The sequence below is a fragment of the Schistocerca nitens genome, chromosome 2 (assembly GCF_023898315.1).
Source record: "Schistocerca nitens isolate TAMUIC-IGC-003100 chromosome 2, iqSchNite1.1, whole genome shotgun sequence".
NCBI lineage: Eukaryota > Metazoa > Arthropoda > Insecta > Orthoptera > Acrididae > Schistocerca > Schistocerca nitens.
Genome location: NC_064615.1, coordinates 517,876,262 through 517,882,603, shown reverse-complemented (window position 1 = coordinate 517,882,603; position 6,342 = coordinate 517,876,262). Strand labels below are relative to the sequence as shown.

The 6,342-nt window shown below is 42.7% G+C and overlaps 1 non-coding gene across 1 annotated transcript; it reads right to left on the bottom strand.

The window, feature by feature from the left end:
* Nucleotides 1–790: 790 nt before the first annotated feature.
* Trnat-ugu (transfer RNA threonine (anticodon UGU)) lies at nucleotides 791–865 on the bottom strand. The gene has a single exon. It is a non-coding gene; the product is annotated as a tRNA-Thr (tRNA).
* Between the last annotated feature and the right edge of the window lie 5,477 nt (nucleotides 866–6,342).

Genomic DNA, 6,342 nt, shown 5'->3' with positions numbered 1-6,342 from the left:
TTTAAGTGCGACCATATCTAGCCCTAGACCAAGTTTTTGAAGAGGATCATCTGATGTGTCCTTTGATCAGCACAAGTACTGTGATCACGGGGTCATATTAAGCGAGAATGACAGTGGAATTTAGACATTCCCTTGGACTGTTACAGTTTTCTACTATTGTGGCACACATTGACTGTCTTGGACGTCACTCAGTGCGTGCTCATCGTATTGTGGCTGTTTAAGTCGCCTCTGTACATCGGATTCATGGAGTGCACCACCGCCGGCTAGCCAAATTATGTAAATTACTGAAATTACTGTTTGAAATTTCTATTGAATTTGTGTACATTTTGATGTTTGGGGCTTTGTTGAGTAAGGTGCTTTTGTCGGACAGTGTCGAGACCCGTTAGGAGGCCACATGTTGATTGGCTTTATATTAATCACACTTGTATTGAGATGTCGTCCGGGCTTCTGAAAATACAGCACATTCACGATAACTAACTGGTATACTTGAGGTTTGCGGAGTGTAAAAAGCAAAAGGGTGTAATACTATTAAGTCTTACTATGCTCTGGAGTTTTCTTATATGCTCGTTTGCTAGCCACTGGTGAGCTGAAGAATAAAAGAAATTTATTCTCTGTCTCAGGGCTAGTTACAGTTTACTAGATTTGATTATTCAAACTATTTGTTATTTAACTGATTTCATGGGCTGACATTTTCTTCTCTTCTATTTATTTATCTGAAATGATAATTAAATGGACACCCTAGCTGCAAACAGGCGTTGATGTACTTCATTGGGGACATGTTGAAAATGTGTGCCCCGACCGGGACTCGAACCCGGGATCTCCTGCTTACATGGCAGACGCTCTATCCATCTGAGCCACCGTGGGCACAGAGGATAATGCGTCTGCAGGGACTTATCCGTGCATGTTCCCCGTGCATGGTCATCCACGGTAACTGTTCTTTCGGTAACAGATACTACCATCATATTTAATTTATTTATCTGTTTATATATTTACCTTTTGCTACAAGTTGGTTCTGAGTAGTAATTATTGATTTTGCTCGTTTTTTTTTAAATGGCGTTCTTGAGCCGCTATGCATCCACGTGCACTTACTGAATCACTTAAGTGTTCTCTGCAATATATCTTAAGAGAATTTTCACTGTCTGTTTGAATGCAGTCACATCAATCTATGGACACTCGTTCTCTTATTAATTGCTGAAATGCTCATTGGGGTGAAATTTAAGGCAACTTGCCCTGACTGCCTGAAGGAAGCTCTATACATTTGTGCACCTGTTTACTTTATTAAACTATTTAGATGCCTTTGGAGATGTATTTCAAGAATTTCTTGTCTCGAGCCTGCTGTAAGTTACTCTGTCTTTCGGTATAGCTATTTATGTTTTTAACTTTTGAAATAATTTATGCTTCTATGTTGTCTTAAAGAGCAATCTGTTTCCAAATATTAATTGTGTGTTCATTTGTTCAACCATATTCTGATTTGTGGTTGGTAAAGGTGGAAATTTAGAATCTGCAATCTAAGAACTGGTCAGACATAGCTTTGGTCTTTAACTATTGCCTTACTTAAATTGCCATTAAACTAAAGTGTGTAATTTCTTAAACTGAAAAAGTTCAGAGTGTTGTTTGTAATCCTGTTAATCTACCTGAATTTTAGTTATTTTTCTTGCATAAATATGTTTCAATAAATAATGGTGAATGATGCGAACCTCAATCCGTCCAGTCCTTCCACTCCGCTGGACGTATTAAGTGCATATAATTCAAAAGTCCATTCTGCAATAGTTTGAGTTGCAGCCACGAAGTGAGGTAGTTTACGAGAGGTGCGCTCCGTCACCGTTCGCCAAAATAGGACAGAGAAATGGCAAGGACAGCGAATCCTTTAACAATGTTGCTAAAAAGGTGAGGGAAAATTAGAAACCTGTACATGGAGGAAACATCAGTGCCCTGGAACGCCAAGAGCTGTTGAGGAATCGTGTGTCCATGTCACCGCCGTATAAAATCGTTAAGTTGGTAATGTTATCGAACCCGTACGTTTCGAAGCGTAAAGCCAAGAAATTTGCGATTAGTTACCAAGGGCCATATCACGTAGTTTAAATAACGTCACCGGTAAACGTCACGCTGTAATTACGAAGTCGTACAAATGTGTTTCATTGCACAACCTGTGCAGGAGGGTCTGTATGGGTTAAGGCCAAGGAAGTAAGAGGGAATAGTATAGTTTGAGTTAGAGCGTACATGTTATTTGGAAACACCGGTAATAATTATTACAGAATGAAATGAAAATAGGGGTAAGAAGTTTTGTCTTTTATGTTCGTTTGTGTGTGAGTTAGGTATTTTAGGGTTGATGTTTGTAATTCTGTGCAACAGCAGATCTTTTGGAGTGGGGTGGGGGAGTGATGGGATTTCTCTGCTTCCAGGTTGCTGTGGGTCGAAGTGAAACATGAGGAAGTCCTTAGCAGTGTTTCAGTTCTTCACCAGGAGTGGCATGGGTTCGCTGAAAGTACTACCACTGGAAACCAGAGTACTTTTTGCGAAGCAAGATGTAGTACTCACAAGCCATCGTTGGGCATTGAAGCTGACTCTGAACACTTTCGAAATGTGCAACGAGATAAGTAAGACGTTTGGAAAATGTGTTTATTAAGTGAGATGGAAGAGGAAGACATACTGAAAGAAATGAGGAGTGAGTACGGTAAACTGCCCCAGTCGTGTTAGAAACTGTGAGGGCAAATGTAGCAATTAGTGGAATTAGTGCCAAGCCCGATACGACGTCGTAAGCGGTGTAGATTAGACGATCTACTACCTACCTCTTAGGGAACTACGGCAATATACAAAATTTACAAGAACTAAGAGAGAACAATAAGAATGGAAGACCAAGAACTAAGCACTTGGATTAAAAAGGATGTCTTTTCTACTGATGCACTTGTATATCAAGAATCAATTAATACAAAGAAAGATTCAGAACTAAGTTTAAAACTGAGGATGAAAAGATATCCACCGGAGATACTGATTGATCACTGTGATGCCCTCTGTGCATGAAAGAAATCAGACAGGAGCTGCTGAATGGGACAAAGAGAGCATCCAACACAAACAGGAGTCTATTAGTATGAAATATAGTACTTGGTAAAGAAATTTTTGAGAATGTGGATCTGGACGTAAATCGTATATTGAGTGGAAATCCGGAAAAAAAGTCAGAGCGATGTCACCAAGCATACAAATTAAATAGACTGACTGGAAGAGTTTCTTGAAGAATCGGCGGGAAAAGACATGAGAAGAAATCATGGTACTTAAGAGAACCATAGAGAGCAAAAATTTTGGAGGAATAAAGAGATTAGAACATACGGAAAACATAAATAAGGACGATAGGTCTAGGTGTCATTCTGAGAGGATACGAGAGAGGAAATCGTGGTGGATTGCATCAGCCTTGGCAGATCAAAAAAGGAGAACGAATTTTGGGCGCAGCCATACATTATGTAACGTTTTATACCTGGGATTCACAGTCATGTGGAACTTTATAAAATACATCATATTTACGCCAGTGACTGTAACACTTCCTTTATTTCACGATTGCAATTTCGGTCTTAGGTCATTATCAAGTGAAGCTGAAAAATACATAATGTTTTTAAATTATTTAACAAAATCGTTGTCTATGTTGATATTGGGCCGATTACACAGAACGAAAAATGCAATTCCGTAAGCATGTTACATGTTACGGCTATTGGGCCATGTCAACCTAAAATAAGCTGACACATTTATATGTCGTTGTCATTACTATTAAATACTTTGGTGATCCTTCAGGATGGCGATGGTCTCTTGTTTTTCCAGATGGTCGGTGACCAGCAGGATTCCTTTCTTGGTGAGAGCTCGGCCAGTTGGTGCACTGGTTTTACCGGAATTCTCTTTCTTCGGTCTTTTCGCTACGCAGGTCGCGCACAGCTTCTTCTTAATTTCGTATTTCCTACAAGTTGACAGCAAATTCCTTCTTCAGACGCTCCTACTGCTTAGGGACAGCGGTAGGATAAAAATTTGGAAACATCGAAAACACAAATCATTGCTATGTCATGTGCGATGGCATTCGAAACAGCTTCTAGCCATCTCGAAATGGATAAATACAGGTCCCTTATGGTTTCTGGAACAACTTACCATTCTTCCTACAAAAAAAGTGTGCAAAATAGTGGCAAGATCAGATAACGATTATGAAAGTTGAAAGCGATAACGCACGCTCCTCTGCAGAATAAACCTTCAAGGCCTAATTCAAAAATGGCTCTCAGCACTATGGGACTTAACATCTATGGTCATCAGTCCCCTAGAACTTAGAACTACGTAAACCTAACTAACCTAAGGACATCAAGCACAGCCATGCCCGAGGCAGGATTCGAACGTGCGACCGTAGCGGTCACGCGGTTGCAGACTGACGCGCCTAGAACCGCACGGCCACACCGGCCGGCTGAAGGCCTAATTATATTGAGGTCTGGGGAACGTGTCCAGGGTAGATGCGATAATTCATCCTCGCGCTCACGAGGCCGATGCTGGACGATACGGGCTGTGTTAACAGGGGCCCTGTCGTCTTCGAATACAGGCGCGCTATTAGCGAACAAACGTTGTACCATGGACCGGACGCGATGAGCCAAAATGATCACACAATCCTTGACAGTAATGGGACGTTGCAGAGTAACCAGAACGACCATGGAATACCACGATATGGCTGCGTAAATTGCCAGGAACCCTCGGCATGTACCATTCTTGGGATACAAACTGGGCCAGAAGTTGGGAACAGTGTGAAACTAGATCCATCGTGTAAAACTAGATTCACCCGGTTAAAAGACGTTCTTCCAGTGCTCTGTAGTCCCGGTTTTATGACTTCGGAACCACGTTTTTCCTGCGACGGGCTTTTGCATCAGTGATGAGAAGTTTTGGATTTCCAGCTCGCATTGCAAATCTCTGCTTATGGAGCTCTCTTCGTGTTGTTCTGGTACCGACAGGATTCATTCCCGCAGTGGCTTTTTCTTCTGTCGTCCTCTTAGTTTTCATCTCACTGTCAGTTCTCTTCAATGGCTTTTTGTCACAACTACAGGGTGTTTCAAAAATGACCAGTATATTTGAAACGGCAATAAAAACTAAACGAGCAGCGATAGAAATACACCGTTTGTTGCAATATGCTTGGGACAACAGTACATTTTCAGGCGGACAAACTTTCGAAATTACAGTAGTTACAATTTTCAACAACAGATGGCGCTGCAAGTGATGTGAAAGATACAGAAGACAACGCAGTCTGTGGGTGCGCCATTCTGTACGTCGTCTTTCTGCTGTAAGCGTGTGCTGTTCACAACGTGCAAGTGTGCTGTAGACAACATGGTTTATTCCTTAGAACAGAGGATTTTTCTGGTGTTGGAATTCCACCACCTACAACACAGTGTTGTTGCAACAAGACGAAGTTTTCAACGGAGGTTTAATGTAACCAAAGGACCGAAAAGCGATACAATAAAGGATCTGTTTGAAAAATTTCAACGGACTGGGAACGTGACGGATGAACGTGCTGGAAAGGTAGGGCGCCCGCGTACGGCAGCCACAGAGGGCAACGAGCAGCTAGTGCAGCAGGTGATCCAACAGCGGCCTCGGGTTTCCGTTCGCCGTGTTGCAGCTGCGGTCCAAATGACGCCAACGTCCACGTATCGTCTCATGCGCCAGAGTTTACACCTCTATCCATACAAAATTCAAACGCGGCAACCCCTCAGCGCCGCTACCATTGCTGCACGAGAGACATTCGCTAACGATATAGTGCACAGGATTGATGACGGCGATATGCATGTGGGCAGCATTTGGTTTACTGACGAAGCTTATTTTTACCTGGACGGTTTCGTCAATAAACAGAACTGGCGCATATGGGGAACCGAAAAGCCCCATGTTGCAGTCCCATCGTCCCTGCATCCTCAAAAAGTACTGGTCTGGGCCGCCATGTCTTCCAAGGGAATCATTGGCCCATTTTTCAGATCCGAAACGATTACTGCATCACGCTATCTGGACATTCTTCGTGAATTTGTGGCGGTACAAACTGCCTTAGACGACACTGCGAACACCTCGTGGTTTATGCAAGACGGTGCCCGGCCACATCGCACGGCCGACGTCTTTAATTTCCTGAATGAATATTTCGATGATCGTGTGATTGCTTTGGGCTATCCGAAACATACAGGAGGCGGCGTGGATTGGCCTCCCTATTCGCCAGACATGAACCCCTGTGACTTCTTTCTGTGGGGACACTTGAAAGACCAGGTGTACCGCCAGAATCCAGAAACAATTGAACAGCTGAAGCAGTACATCTCATATGCATGTGAAGCCATTCAGCCAGACACGTTGTCAAAG